The sequence below is a fragment of the Prinia subflava genome, chromosome 1 (assembly GCF_021018805.1).
Source record: "Prinia subflava isolate CZ2003 ecotype Zambia chromosome 1, Cam_Psub_1.2, whole genome shotgun sequence".
Taxonomy (NCBI): Eukaryota; Metazoa; Chordata; class Aves; order Passeriformes; family Cisticolidae; genus Prinia; species Prinia subflava.
The window spans coordinates 18,395,744-18,411,139 of NC_086247.1; the positions used below are offsets into that span (position 1 = coordinate 18,395,744).

Consider the following 15,396-nt stretch of genomic DNA (forward strand, 5'->3'; position numbering starts at 1 on the left):
GGGACTGTCCCTGTGCACACAAAGGACAGCCCTGTCCCCGCTGCCTGCAGCAGTGCTGGCACTGCCCACGGAAAGCCATTGCCCCAGATCAGGACAGGTGGAGCACCCACTCCGAGGGGCTTCCAGGCAAAGTATAAATATGAGTAAAGGAAATTTCTCAAAAGAGAGGCTAGAAATATTTATACGTAAAAAGAGCGGCATAAAAGTGGGGTCTTAAATATTAGTAGAAGAGGTTCAAAAGGAAATGAGACAAATCCTTGTCAAATGATGAAAAATGTTGAAAGGCAGTTATACATAGCTCAAAAATTTATGATGAATCAGAGGAAAGGAGTATTACTCAGAGGATGAATCAAAATGACTGAATTTGCTAACAAAAAAACAGGATCTTTTTTTTGTTCAGCTTTACTATGAGCTAAGGACAACATGTATTGTTGAGGAGTTGGAAGGCTGTTGAAAATTTAACATGTTAAGGCTCATATTTAGAGAGGATTTATTTTTCAGGACTTCTCTGTGTTCATTCATGTCAAAATAGCAAGAGAATGTTTTGTTATGTTTCAAAATGGAAGGGAAGGGAAGGGAAGGGAAGGGAAGGGAAGGGAAGGGAAGGGAAGGGAAGGGAAGGGAAGGGAAGGGAAGGGAAGGGAAGGGAAGGGAAGGGAAGGGAAGGGAAGGGAAGGGAAGGGAAGGGAAGGGAAGGGAAGGGAAGGGAAGGGAAGGGAAGGGAAGGGAAGGGAAGGGAAGGGAAGGGAAGGGAAGGGAAGGGAAGGGAAGGGAAGGGAAGGGACTTTCGTTATAAAAAAGAGATCTTTTACAATATAAATAACCTTTTCTGAACATAGAAAAAAAATTTTTAAATTGATCCACGTAAATTCTTCTTGCTGATCAAGAAAACCAAAAGAGATATAATTCAAACCTGTAGAAATTAAATCAGAGGGAGCATACAGGCCTCAAAGAGTGTAATGTTGAGTAACAGGCTGAATTCTGCTACTCATGTCCAAGGTTTTTTTCCACAAAAATCAAAGGGAATTTGACTGGAAGCTACTGACTGCACTTTTGGTTCCTGTCCTAATCCATGATATAAATGAAGGCCAGAATGAGATCTACTCACACTCTGTGGTCTCCTTATGGTGCAACTGAAGCTCTTCTGTTGAGGAAATGGGGAATCAGTTTCATTCATACTTTTCTGGAATAAGCAAAGATGAAAACATAAAACTGTAAAAAAGTCCATTTCTGTTGGCCATTTGGGTTTCAGATTAATTCCTCTATTATTTTTACTCAAGTATATTTGAATATTTAAAGAAAATAGCTGAGTAACATGGTCACAGTCTGGAAATAATGATGTGTAAGCCACATGCAAGTCTAAAATGTTTTTCATGCTTGATAAATGCACTAGTGCCTAGCCCAGACAAATATAAGCCAGATATTTTGAAAACCAAAATTATGTTGGGATATTTTATAAGTTTTTACAGGAATGACATTAAAACTATGACATTAAAACTATGATATTAAAACTCTTTGTTTTGCTTGCTAGCATCACTGTCTGTGATAGCAGCAACTCCAGAAGGCTGGCTGAATAAAAACCTAGGTATTGAGTACTAAACAGCTGGCCACCCTTCAGAGAATGCTATTTTCCCTTTATCTGAGGAGCTGCCATTAAGGATTTAAATTATTCCTCTGAAGCTGAAAACCACAATTCCCAAACTCCTGCTCCCAGTGGCTTTCCTTCACAACTTTCAGCCATTTGCCAGGTTTGCTTTCAAGACCTCAAACACGGAACAGCACACCTTTTCCAAACTTTAGTCACTGTTATTTGAAATAATTCTGCCAAACAAAACAGATGCTGTCTTATTTTGGAAGCTTGTTTCTTATAATGACCCACATTAAATGTTGTTTCTGTTAGCAAAAATATGTAATTGTACACTGGGTAGAGTCACTTTCTTTTCAAATAACATAAGTTCAGTAAGTAATAGTAACAAGTAAAGAGGCAAGTTTCTAAGCTGGTCTGGGAAGTGGATAAAGAAAATCTGAAAGAGAAAAAGGGCATTGAAATGAAAAGAAAAGCTCAAAAGTGGAACATCTTTAATTTTGCTATGGCAGTGCCTTGTATGCTTGGAAATGTGAAGAAAAAAGGTTCCAAGTCTTATGCTCAAATACAGTAAAAAAAGAAAAGAAAAAAGGAGATTCGAGGAGAGGAGATTTGAGGAGATGCGAGGAAAGGAAAGGAAAGGAAAGGAAAGGAAAGGAAAGGAAAGGAAAGGAAAGGAAAGGAAAGGAAAGGAAAGGAAAGGAAAGGAAAGGAAAGGAAAGGAAAGGAAAGGAAAGGAAAGGAAAGGAAAGGAAAGGAAAGGAAAGGAAAGGAAAGGAAAGGAAAGGAAAGGAAAGGAAAGGAAAAGGAAAAGGAAAGGAAAGGAGAAGGAAAGGAAAAGGAAAGGAAAGGAAAGGAAAGGAAAGGAAAGGAAAGGAAAGGAAAGGAAAGGAAAACCATGAAGTGATAAAATCTGCTTGAGAATATATCAAAAATAATTTTTGTGTTGTTCTTCTGAATCCAGCCTCAACATTACACAACGTTCAATTCAGTCTGGATAACTCCAGTTGGTGATTTCGGAAGGGTTCTGTTTTTTCTCTGGGCTTTTTGTATTCTCTTTACTACTTTTTATTAGTCTAAAGAATCTGTTATTAAAAAGAGTAATGCTGAACACATGGTAAGTTCAAATATACTTATTTCTCTTTCAAATGAGACAGCTCCAAGAGGTTTTCTGGAAATCAGAATAAAATCTATTTATCCCAGATGATGACTGAGAAGAAAGGTTGAGATGAGAAGGTGGGTAGTGAATCAGTAAATGTAGAATGATAATGATAACTGAAACAGAAAATCAAATGTTGCACCACATGTGAAAATCTTTAATAACAGTATCTAAGTGATTTATGTCTTTTAGAATATCCTTAGGTTTCTTATCTACACAGATAACTACACAGAGACTATCTGTAAATATGATGAAAATATCTGTCAGACACTTTGTGACTTACACTGTGGCAAGCAAAATCTCCATACAGTAAGAAGAGCCAGATCTTGCAGATCTCCTATTTAGTGCAGTGTTTCTTAATATAATTAGGAATTATTTATAGAACTATAAAAACATGAGTTGAAAGAGAATCCTAAAAGACACAAGACCTCTCCCCTTTTCCGTGTAGACTCTGCCTAGCTCAATTGCCATTGTTTGATGTTCTTAGGAACTGTAGAGCTGTGATACACTGCTGCTCTGACCCATGTCCTCAGATCCTCCACAACTGAATAGGAAAAGTAACCATGTGTTGGGATTTCAGGCACCACAATTCATAACCCTACATATTAGTTTATGAAAACAGATATATTGATGCTGAATTTTGAACAGTAGTAATTTCAGCTTGCACATACCTCTGTTTTTTCTACTCATGATACAGGAGAAGCCCTTTCTAGCAAAGCACAGGGTGAAGAATGGGAGAATTACAAATTTTAATTGGCTGAGCTATTTTTACTTCAGAACCATTAGAGAGGTTTAATAAACACTCATCTCCTATGGCAATATAGTCTGGAATTTAATCATTCTTTTAGTTAGAAAAGTTTGCTATTGCTGCAATGACTCATTAACGTCGGCCCTATCCATGGAGAAATATGATTAAATGATCAGGCAGCACTGCTCGGGTGAGCAAAGCTTTGGGATTGATGTAGGCATAGGTGAAAACTGGTGATGGACAGAGAACATCCTAACCTCCCTGAGTCAGTTTGGATGTAAGGTGGTGGCTGACCTTTGGTAGTTAAAATGAAGAAGAGACTTTATATTGGAAGCATGAGAAAGTGATTACAAAATCTCATCAGAAAGAGGGCACAGATCCATTAGGAACACAAGAGTCTGCTTGAGAGGGCAACAACAGTCATGTAGGGAAGAGCCGGGTGTGTGGGTCCTCAGACACAACAAGCTGATGAAATTTGTTGAGAACAGGCGAGGTAGTCATTAAAATTATTCAAATCACTTCAAACTGCTGACATGATCTTCCAAGCCCTGCAAATCTAGGGGACAGTGTCCAAGCTCTCCAATATACTGTGTCTCTCCAGGATTTCTTCAGGAAACAACAGTTGATGAAAGTAAACCAAGAATTGGTAATCTTTATGGGACTCTCTGGTAGCAGAGAGTTTTCAATTCACTGAGCAGAATATTGGACTTCTAGCTCTTGTTTGATTAAAAGTTTGTATATGTAGTTTCAGCAATAGTAATTTTTTCTCTGTTTTCTTAGACAAATCAGGTAGGTAGTCTGCTGCCAGAAGTCTTGATGTAATGCTCATCTTAGATTTTTTTTAAGGTTGATGCTATTTAAATCATTACCATTGTTGAACTAATGATAGAATTTCTTGCAAAAATATTTACTCATCTTTCTGTAAAATAGAGAAAAATATATTTATCTGTATAGTCTTTTAAAATTTACTGTTGAAAATTCTGTAATAGATAGTAAAATAAGTACTATTTGAGAGTACAAATTTTATGGGCACCTTTGGTTTTATGCATCTTTAATTAAAAAACATATTCCAGGTAATATTGCTGTTTCAGAAACAGGACACAAATAGGTCATTGTTACTTTCTTAGTGTACAAAATCTCATTTTTAAATATCAATATGGTTCTTATTATTACAGAGGCTTTTCAGTCATGCATTTGTATAAGTAACATTTTTTTTTTGTCACTTGAGTTTTTTAGGTAAAATAGTGGACCAATCTGACTTGAAAGTTTTTTGAGAAATCTACTTAGCTTCTGCGTGATTTGTATCACAGTAAACCTTCAAAAGATCTATTCAGTCTTTTCTCAAAGGGGGAACAAAAAGTACAGTGGAAGATATATAGGAAATCTGTAGTAAAGTGAGAAAATAAACACAGATCCTCTTGGGACCCAGTTCTGTGCTCAGACCCCCGTACTTTGCTTGCCAAATATAAAAAATACAGAATAACTTAAAAAATAGTCATGGTGCAAAAATGCAAAAAACCTGTAGTAATTCACTTTTCTTTGGAAGCTGAAATTCAATTTGCAAGTCTACTTCAGAGGAAATAACCATGCAAAATCCTGTTAAACAGACAGAATGGTATCTGTGGTATGCATAATTTATATGATTTAAAAATATTTTCGCCAAACAGTGGTATAAAATCAATAATATATAAAAAAATATTTAACATCTTTATGTATAACTATCTGGCTTAAATATTTTTTTATTTAACAACACTGTCAGTCCAATAATATTCCATGAAGTCCAAATAGTGGAAATGCAAGGATTCAATCCCATGTCATAAACCAGAGGTCTTTCTGGAAACATGCCAGTATGGCTATATCATATCAGTGACTAAAACTCACTGGCAGTTCATGCAGTATCTCCAAATGTAAGCAGAAATTAAATATAACAATTTCTCTGACTGAAAGCTCATATAAATATACTCATGGAATTTATGAATTTAAAAAAATAACTTAATCCACGTAAATCCCAATATACACTATCCATCCACAGCTAATAATTTCCCATTTCTAACTTCATTAAAGTCATTTATAGTTCAATATACAATAGCTGTGACTACCGTGGAGAAGGAACAGAGGTTTCCTTCTTCTTTGTTATGGAATCTAATGAGAATGCAGTGAGATATGCTGGCTATGCTGCGGTGCAGTTGAAGTCTTCAGAAAATGAGCCAGGGGCTCCTGAGGTAACAGAAGCCAAGAGAGAAACACCCGCAAAATATCTCAGAAGAATCAAGGGTTATTCCTCTAAGAAGGTGGCACAGCTGACAGCCCTGTGCACACAGCATGGACAGGGGTTGGAAGCCACTGTGCCACCAGAAAATGAAGATGTCCTTGTCACTACTGACACTTGGGATGAATCCCCTGACTAGGGTGTGGCTATTGGTGACCACAGGATGTTCAGAAGGGACAGACAAGGAAGGAGGGGTGGAGGCATTGCCCTCTACATCAATAAATGGTTGCACTGCAAAGAGTTGTTTCTGAAGAACAGCCACAAACAGGTTGAAAGCTTACAGGTAAGAACTGAGGTAACAAAGAGAGCCTGGTTATTAATGTCTGCTTCAGGCCACTTGATCAAAGACAGCCTATTGACCTTCTTGCTCTAGTTATGGGAAGCATTGCACTTAGAGGCTCTTTTCCTGCTGAGGGACTTCAATCACTCCAATATCTGCTGAAAAATTATCATAGTGAGCTGTAGACAATCTAAGAGACTCCTGAAGGGCATGGTGGATAACTCTTAAGCCAGGTAATAGGCTGCCCTACCAGAGAGGATGGAATACTGGATCTGATGGTCACCAACAAAAGTGATCTAGCTAGAAGAAGAATGGAAGCAGCCTGTACTTCAATGGTCGTAGAATCACAGAATCAGAGGATGGTTTGGTTGAAAGAAACTTTAAAGATCATCTAGTTCCAACCCTTGTCAAAGGGACACTTCCCCCTGGACCAGGTTGCTCATGCACTGGTGGAGTTCACAGTCCTGAGGAATATGGGTCAGGCAAAGAGTAAAGTCCTGAATTTTAGGAAAGCAACCTCAGTCAAGGAAATAATTAATAGGAGCTCCTTGGAATGTGTCCTCAAGGACAAGGGATCAGAACAGAGTAATAGGTCTTTCAGGACACTTCCTATAAAGTGTTCAAGATCTAGCAATCCACAGGTGCAAGAAATCAGTAAAGAAAGGCAAGAGAGCACCATGGCTGAGTTGAGATCTGCTGGTCAAACTAAAAGGCAAGAAGGAAATGCACAGGCAGTGGAAGCACAGCACAGCCATCATGGAAAAGTGTAGGTACATGGAGGGAAATAACTTTGGTGTTCCACAAACATAACAAATTACTTCCTTAAGATTTTAGAAAAGTACTGGCATACAAGTTTTACTAGGTATACACTGTTGGTGGTACAGCAACCCTGTTTTCAAGGAGGAAGGCTTGATGAGATTCAGAATTTGATGTAACCATGGCCTAAACATCTTGATGTATCTACTTATTCATCAAGAATAGGTAGATATCTGTTATCTATTTTCATTATTAAATCTCCCAAGCTATCTCTAAAATGATGAGGTCTTCAGTCTTGATTTTCTCTGTTCTGTTCCCTTAACAGGTTAATTTTCAAATATCTTCTTCAAACTGATATATTTCCTTCATCAACACTGAATAATTCTCCATATATACAGTTTCACGTGACTGCAGAACCCACCTTCCAGTAGTTTTTATTAGGATATTAGTAAGAGACTTTCAGTAATTAAATGTGATTTTGCTCTTATGATTCTAGAAGCTTTTCTTTCCTTTGGCATTTTAGGGCTTTTCAGCCACTTAACTGGAGAGAAGCTTGCTTTCCAATATGTTCCACCACAGCTATCACTATGGAACATAGTGAGCATGACCTTATCATCTCCCCCAGGCTCCTAAACTTGTTTTTTAGGAAACAGAAAATATATTAGCAAGAACAAAAGTATCTTATTTTCCCATAAAGCTCATCTGCAATATAATAAACATTGATTCAAACTTGAGGCAATGAAAAAAATAATATTTTGTAACAATTTTTTAGACTTAGACATCATCCTAGTTTTAATGAATTTAAGTGTTTATTCAGATGTTTTCCTACAGGTAGGTGAGATAAAGATTTTTCAGTGCTAACATTAAAGCTATTGAGCCCTAGGAACAGACTGCAGGACCCTATCAGACACTCAATTCTCTGTGCATGCCTGGGGAGAGATAAACGCCTTAGACAGAAGCCAAATCAGGCAACATGCAGAGCAGAGAGCTGCCTAGAATTAGCCATTAGGAAATTCTGAAAATAGCAAGGCATCCATTTATATCCCTGACAGTTCACAGCCCACAGCCTGAAGGTGGGAGACAATGTCTTGTCTTACTCACAAAAGAAATTAAAGGCCTTGGGTTAATGCATTCATTTGCCAGAGGGTATCCAGACCATAGTTATTGCTTCCCAAGAGAAAGCAGCAGTCTGTGCTGGCAGGGAAGGGCTCCTGGATGGATCTCTGACACTGTGCAGGGATGAATTCACTGCAGTGAATGAATAGGTACCAGTCCCTAGTCAATGAAGTGGGAAAGGGATTCCTAAGATTATGCTCCCTGCTCCATGTCTTATTTCGAATTAAATAGGTTTTTATTAAATTATGTAGTTATGTTATTAAACTGTGGATACTATTCTGCTACACACTTACATTTGTACTCCCTTTGAGGCTCAGTGAATCTTGAGTAATTTATTTGCAGCAGGACACATGTTGCTGGTTATGGCATGCTGAGGGAAGTTTTGTGGTTTTAAACCTTTCTCTTGCTGAGTCCATAAAAACCTAACTCCTACATGGTGGGTTGTAGTCACTCAGATCAGTAAATTTTTACATTAAAAATTGAGAGTAACTGCAACTAGTAGCCAACCACTTACTACCTAGTGAAGAAAAGGTAGGTTTATGTGAGAATAATGTAATTTTAGACAGAACAGTGTTATGAAATCCTTGCTGAGGGCTACTGCACAGGTACATGAGTCTGGGGTCTGAGAGAACTCTTTAATGAATGTAAGTATTGGCAGAAAAATTATTAATGGAAAATCAGTAGTGATTTCCTTTTTACATGTTGTAGTTCCATGGAGATTTCACAAGGTTTACCCTAACAGCGGTACACAGAGCACCTGAGAAAAAGCCGCACCGACTTTAATACAATATTGACTGGGCTTTTTGCTTCTCCATTTTAAAATTACTCCTTTTGTTTTTATTATAATCACTGTCTACATTGTTAGTCTTCTTGCACAGTGTTACTCTCTTTTAAGCATTTATTGCTTTATGCCACCTCTACATTTACATTAAGGAAGAATTTCAAATAAGTATTTTAACAAAATTTATCAAATCCTGTGCTGAATGGACTCCACTGTCCCCATGGTAAGAGCTCCCACTTCTACCAATAATAACACCGAAAAGAGACACATTTCTTTAAACTACTTCCATCAAAGCATCTACAAAGAGCTAAAAAGTACTGGTTTTATTAGTGTAGATTTTGATATAGAAGTCAGTAACATTGTTTCTTTATCTCCACTGGGCTTTGACATGAAACAGCTCCTGAATAAAAGGATCTTGTGTAGCCGAGACACTTCTGGATATTTACCACCCAAGAGGAATTTTATAATGTCAAAACTGCTCTTTGTAGAATATTCAGACATCTCCAAGGTCATGTGGTTGTTAAATTCAGGCTATCCATCACAAAGACATAAGTGATGTGATATTTGCCTCAATTTCTATAAAAAATGAATAACATAATAGTTTTTATTCTTACAATAATTTTCTTAATTAAAAGTTGTGTGCTCTTGTAACTTTTTCACTGTTCAAATTAACTTAATTCTTGCACAACGTAAGTGTTAAAACTCTCCTATAATACTTATTATAAACTTATAATAATTTTCAGAGCAGGATAATGTAGTGAAAATTTGTGTACAAAGTGTAATGGATATATGTAAGGACATGACAAATGTTACAAATAGATACAGCATAACAGTGTGAAAATTTAGAGTTTCATTAATGTTTGCTAATCACTGATATGCAGAAAATTGAGTACTGCAGCATAATGCATCCATCCCTCTGTGCAAGCAGAAAAACTAATGCAAAATGCAGAATGAGGAAAAAAATCTCACAGTAAAATTCACAATTAGAAAACACTTTTGTATTGGAAAAGTTTCTTTAATGAAAATTCCCTGGTTGCATCATTCTCTTCACTATTATCTGTACAAGTGTGGAGTACATTTTCAGGATCAAATTCAGGTCCAGCTCAAAATATTTAGCCTAGATATAATTCTTCCCGTAACTTTAATCAAAACTGAAAAAAATGACACTTCCAAAAGTCCTGAAAAGGTAGAAAATCTGAATACAAAAGAAGGGATGTGTCTCTGATTTCAATGGGGAAAATTATATTCTTCCTGTGGATGACCAAGATCTCCATCAAAGTGAAGTTCATCTCTAAGTGCTTACAAGATTATGATGAATTTATTTAGTATTAGTGGCAATATCTCCTGATTAAAACAAAAAAAAAATTCTGCCTGAAAAATTTTTTGAAATGTCCACAGTTTTTACTGTGAGCCAGACATTCAAACTCAGATCTCCACAATGCAGAAGCAGAGAACGGGACCTGGAGGTCCCCTCAGAGAGTGTGGGCTGTGTGTGCCCCCACAGCTGCTGACTCTCTGCCCTCTCTCTGAGCTCCACAGAAGCTTGGTAGAGCTGTCGGTGTGGCGTTGAGCCCAAGCTCAAACACCCTGCCTGTGAGTGGGTTCAGTGCCGCGCTCGCCGCGACAGTTCAGCTTCCAGCCAGGATAGAGTGTGGGCAGAATGAGCTCATGTCTGCCCGGAGAACTGACAGAGCAAGCTTTCATCTACTCGAAAAACACAAGCAGAAATTCTTAGAGTGACCCCTATTTAATCTAGAATGTAGATGGTTAAAGTCTCTGAAATCTGTTACCAGCTTCCCAGCCAACCAATGCCAGTGGTTTTTCCCTATCCTTTTATCATTAACAGCTCTACTGGCAAGGTTTCTAGAGCCTGATCCTGAGAACACTTTCTGCACTGATTCACTGTATGTTCAGGCAATACCAGCAAAGTGGTGTGATATTTTTTTGCAAGTTTACTTCTTTTATGAGTCAAAAAGTAAAGTGTACCTGTGGGGCCTGAAGAGAAGCTGGCAAGGGGATCATCCCTGATTTTTCAGTAGTCATTTATTGCACCAATCTTTAAGAGTTTCTTGTTCTATTGGGTTTGAATTTTGGGACTTTTTTCCTATCGAATGGGTACTTGATTTAGCTGTCTCCATCTCTAAGGTAATGGTAATAAATGGTGATATTATTCATTATTTTGTTGAAAGCTGCAATGCAGCGGATGAGTTAGACCACAAAACAGAGGTATACACGATGTCTAAAGAGCTGCTAATTTATAAACCTTCAAACAGATAACAACTTCGAATGTCAGAGCACAAACTTATTGTGATATCCAGTACAGTGAAGTATTTATTATTAGGTTGGTCTGCAAAGATCTGCAAGAAGGAGGTACTCAATAGCAATGAAAGCCTAATTAGAAAAAGAAAGAAGAGTGCCTGGTACCATAGATAGTCTGGTCTCCAGTCTTCTGTTTCATCAGATCCTAGAGGCTGAAGTGTTTACAATTTTAAATCAGTGCTGGAACAGCTCAACACACTTGACCCAAGTGCATGTGCACTGTTAATGTTTTGTTTTCTTTTATTTAGAATTATAAGTCAGTTGCACTGAAGTGAAACCTCTTTGCACCTACCTCAATGCCGTTTGAACCAAAGGAGTCATTAATGTGAATCACAGCTCTTATTAGGTCATGACCTGGGTTTTTAGGGGGGAAAAGGCATGTAAAACATGCTGGTCGCTGTTAGCCTGGTCAGTGTGGCACCAGGAAAGGACTTGGATCATAAATGGGTGACAGTCAGTTAACCTTTCACTCATAGATGACTGTTTGTTGGCCACAAATGACGCCAAGGGAGTTGAAATATGTTTTAATAGTCTGTTTATATTTTTCTACCGAGGTCTTAGTGCCACATAACTCATTTTGGCATTTTTTAAACTTAATTTTGCATTAAGAAAACCAAGGAAACAGTGAAGCCAATATTTATTTTTCAAATAGCTATAAACATTTCACAGAAACTCTCTATGCATCAGTCACTTATAAAATTTGTTACCTTTTTCTAGATACTTGCCCTTATAATGAAAGCCTAACCTTAGTGTGATAATGGAGATAAAAGCCAGGGATAAGTGTAGCACATTGTACAATACAGACAGTAATCAGTGAAAGGGTCAAGCCAGACCTTTTGCACACTATTCAGACTGAAGGTGGGACATTCTTAGTACTTTTATTTTACATCCTGTTTCCAATTTCATAAATCTTTAATCCAAAAATGAATAATGTTGGTGTGAATGATACTATATGGATAAGACAAGCCTTGGCTTTCTCTTCCCCATCTTTTTTTCTTCTTCTCCTTCCCATCCTCCATTTTTTATTTATTTTTTTTTTACACAGACTTAGGCCCTCATTCTGCAATGTACCCAAGTAGGGTTTTTGCTGTTAAGCACGTAGTAAGTACTTTGTGGAGCCAGGACCACCAGAGCTCTCACTGAAGGTCAAGTCACTCTTGTTTCATTATGATTGCACACTCTTTGAGATGACATAAAACTATAAAAAAATTTTTAAATGTAAGGGTCAGAAAGAGATCGTAACAATTATATTTTCATTAATACTACCTTATTTCATTAATACTACCTTATTATTATAAATGAATAATATTTTTATTAATACTACTTGTATTTTTTCCATGTTTGGAAATTACTGTTTTTCATGTCACCACCACAAAGGGATTTTTCAACATCTCTAGCTGTTTACTGATGTCATGAGTCTGAGTACCTAGCCACCAGATAAAGCCTTAAATTTGATGAGAAGAAATTCATAAACTGTGAACTGGCTTGTCCATCAGGACTGAACAAGTTCAAACATGGGTAAGAGAAAGGAAATTCTGATTTACCTTTTGCTTTGAAAATAATATCCCCCAAAACATCCTTGCATTTTGCTCTGGGATTCATGCAGTGGGAAGCACACGTTTCTTGACATGAATCCCAGCATAAATCTTGAAAATCTCATGCAAAACCCAAAATATTTATTTTAATGTGTTATCCATTAAGTTATTTCTTTACGTTGTAGTCTGTTGGCAGCTACAAACTCATTCCATTCCATCCATATTAAAACAATGTAAGATTGTTTTGTAAGATTTCATAGGGTTATTAGGTCATTAACAACTGGAAAAATTTCTAAGACAGAATCTACACATGCCCGAAGAGGAACAATTGTAAAAGAAGATTACACTGTTAGCACAGAATAAATAATCAAATCAAATTGATGAAAAAATTGATTAATTGCAGACTATTTCCACTTTTATCAATAATGATTAATTCCTTTATATTCAAGCTCTTCACAAGGGGGGAAAAAAAACCAACAAACCCCCTCATGATTCCTAAAGCATGTCCTGACAAAGGCAACGGAGCTGGGGAAGTGCCTGGAGCACAAGTCTCATGGGGAGTAGCTGAGGGAGCTGGGGATGCTTGGTCTGGAGCAAAAGAGGCTCAGGAGGGACCTTACCACTCTCTACAATCACCTGAGAACAGGTTGTGCCCAGGTAAGGGTCAGTCTCTTCTTCGAGGTAACAAGAGGAAACAGCCTTGAGCTGCAGGAGGGGACTTTTAGGTTGGATATCAGGAAAATTCTTTTCTTAGAAAGAGTTCTCAAGCATGAGAACAGGCTGCCCAGGGAGGTGGTTGGGTCAGCATCCCTGGAGGTACCTGTGGAGATGTGGTGCTTAACAACATGGTTTAGTGTGGACTTGGAAGTGCTGGATTAATGATTGAACTCAATGATCCTAAAGTTCATTTCCAACATAAATTTTTTCTATCATCCTATTATATTTGAAAGATACCTCTCACAGTTTCAATTAACTGTTGTGCCAGTAGAAACATGAGAAAAAAATGTTATTCAACCTAGATATTTTGTCAAATTCAGTATTTAAATAATTTCTTAATGGTGATTACATGCTGCACCTTATTCAACATCCAATTTAATTTTTAAAAAGTTCAGTACTCATATTTCAGTCTAGAATTCTGTTAGCTGGTGTGCCTCTCATTGCTGTTTTAGCCAACAGCTTGGATTCTACACACAACTTCAAGCAAAATAAGCCTGTCTGAAGGGGGCATGATTCTTGAACAGATTCACAGCATCCTCCTTTCCCTGCATAGAAGGGTAAATGTTTCCCTAAAGTGAATCACAACAGCTGACTCATTACAGGAGATACTTGAACCTCTGACACTTTTGGAACAGTATTTTTCAAGGACACTGCCTCATTTTGGTTTATGCAAAATATTTGGAATCTAAAGACCATCTAAGTGCCAGTCCTTAGGTGTGCTCTTATTTTTCTGCTCCTCACTTCCTGGTTCGTACCACTTGCTCTCATGGAAAACTCAATATTTAATGGCACTAGATGCAGGTCTTGATCTGTTTCTCCTGCAGCACAGGGGTGTTTAAGGTTCAATTTTCTGACCTAGTTTGTGACCTGAGTTATTATCATAACCATGGAACTTCAGGGAAATATTCTAATATTAAGAAGGAGCCAAGATCAATCAAACTACCACTTCAATTTCTTCCTTGACATGTACTCTGAATCCTTGGGATAGTGGCTTCTTGCAGGCAGACTGCAGTTCTCTGCTGAACTGTATAAACATTTAATTGAACCTCCACAATTAAAAAAAGAGTGAGGATCTATCCAGTATCCAGGTAAAATTTTTTAAAAAAATGTCCATCCAGAAAGTTGCTAATATATTTTATTTAAAAAAAAACCCAACAAACCCTATGGAACTACAGGAACTAGGCATGTAGATATGTACATATTCTTGTGTATCTCTGTAAACAGAAATTACATATTTAAATGTCATCATATATTTCTTCTTCTAATTGCAAAAACAACATAGCAAAGTTTTAATTAACATAATTTATCAGTAAGGATGAACTTTGGGTACTTAACATTCTTAGACCACAGCTGTAGATAATTTCAGGCATAATTCCAGCACACTCTTTACAAAGAAAAAAAAAAGGAACCAAAAACCCCACAAGAAACCCAACCCAAAACCCTAGCACCCCTCCCCAACCTACATTGAATATACTCTTTAGACACAATAATTTCCAAACACCAACTTATCTCAGACAGATTAATACAAATTTTTAACATGTCTATCTATGATATTAGTAACTTTTGCAGTTACTTATGATTAATGACTTTTAATTAAGTGAACTGTGTGATGAATATTTTACTGTGGCCTGTAGATGATATTTCTCAATGACACTGTGTGGTAAGAAGAGCCCAGTATCTCCACAGTAGCCATCAGGGTAAGAGTGAGCATGAACAGCATGCTGAAACATGAAGTTTTCTATTTCCATTTTATCTAAAACAGTTAATTAGGATAATGTATAACCTATGTGGATGACAGTCTATAATTAATGTGACCCTCAGTACAACTAAAGCACAGATTTATGAAATCCACTATTCCAATTTATCTGCATGGATTTCAACAAACTATATTTATGAGACTTATGGAACTTCCAAGCATATTTTGGAAGAAGTAGTAAGTTTAAATTTTACTGTAGTTGTGTGGGTCTCTTTTACTGGATTTTCAAACATGATTAATCAATTGAAAGATAAATCAAATTTCCAACAAATGTTCACTGAACTTTTCCACTAACTTCAATGTCTGTATAACAGATCCTTAAATAAAGATATACAAACACCACAAGCTTCAGTAATTCAGTAAAGATAAGCATCA

General features: G+C 37.1%; 1 protein-coding gene across 4 annotated transcripts in view; it reads left to right on the forward strand.

The window, feature by feature from the left end:
* The window catches only part of ANGPT1 (angiopoietin 1), a 168,491-nt gene that overhangs the window by 132,977 nt on the left and 20,118 nt on the right, over positions 1-15,396 (forward strand). The window lies entirely within an intron of this gene.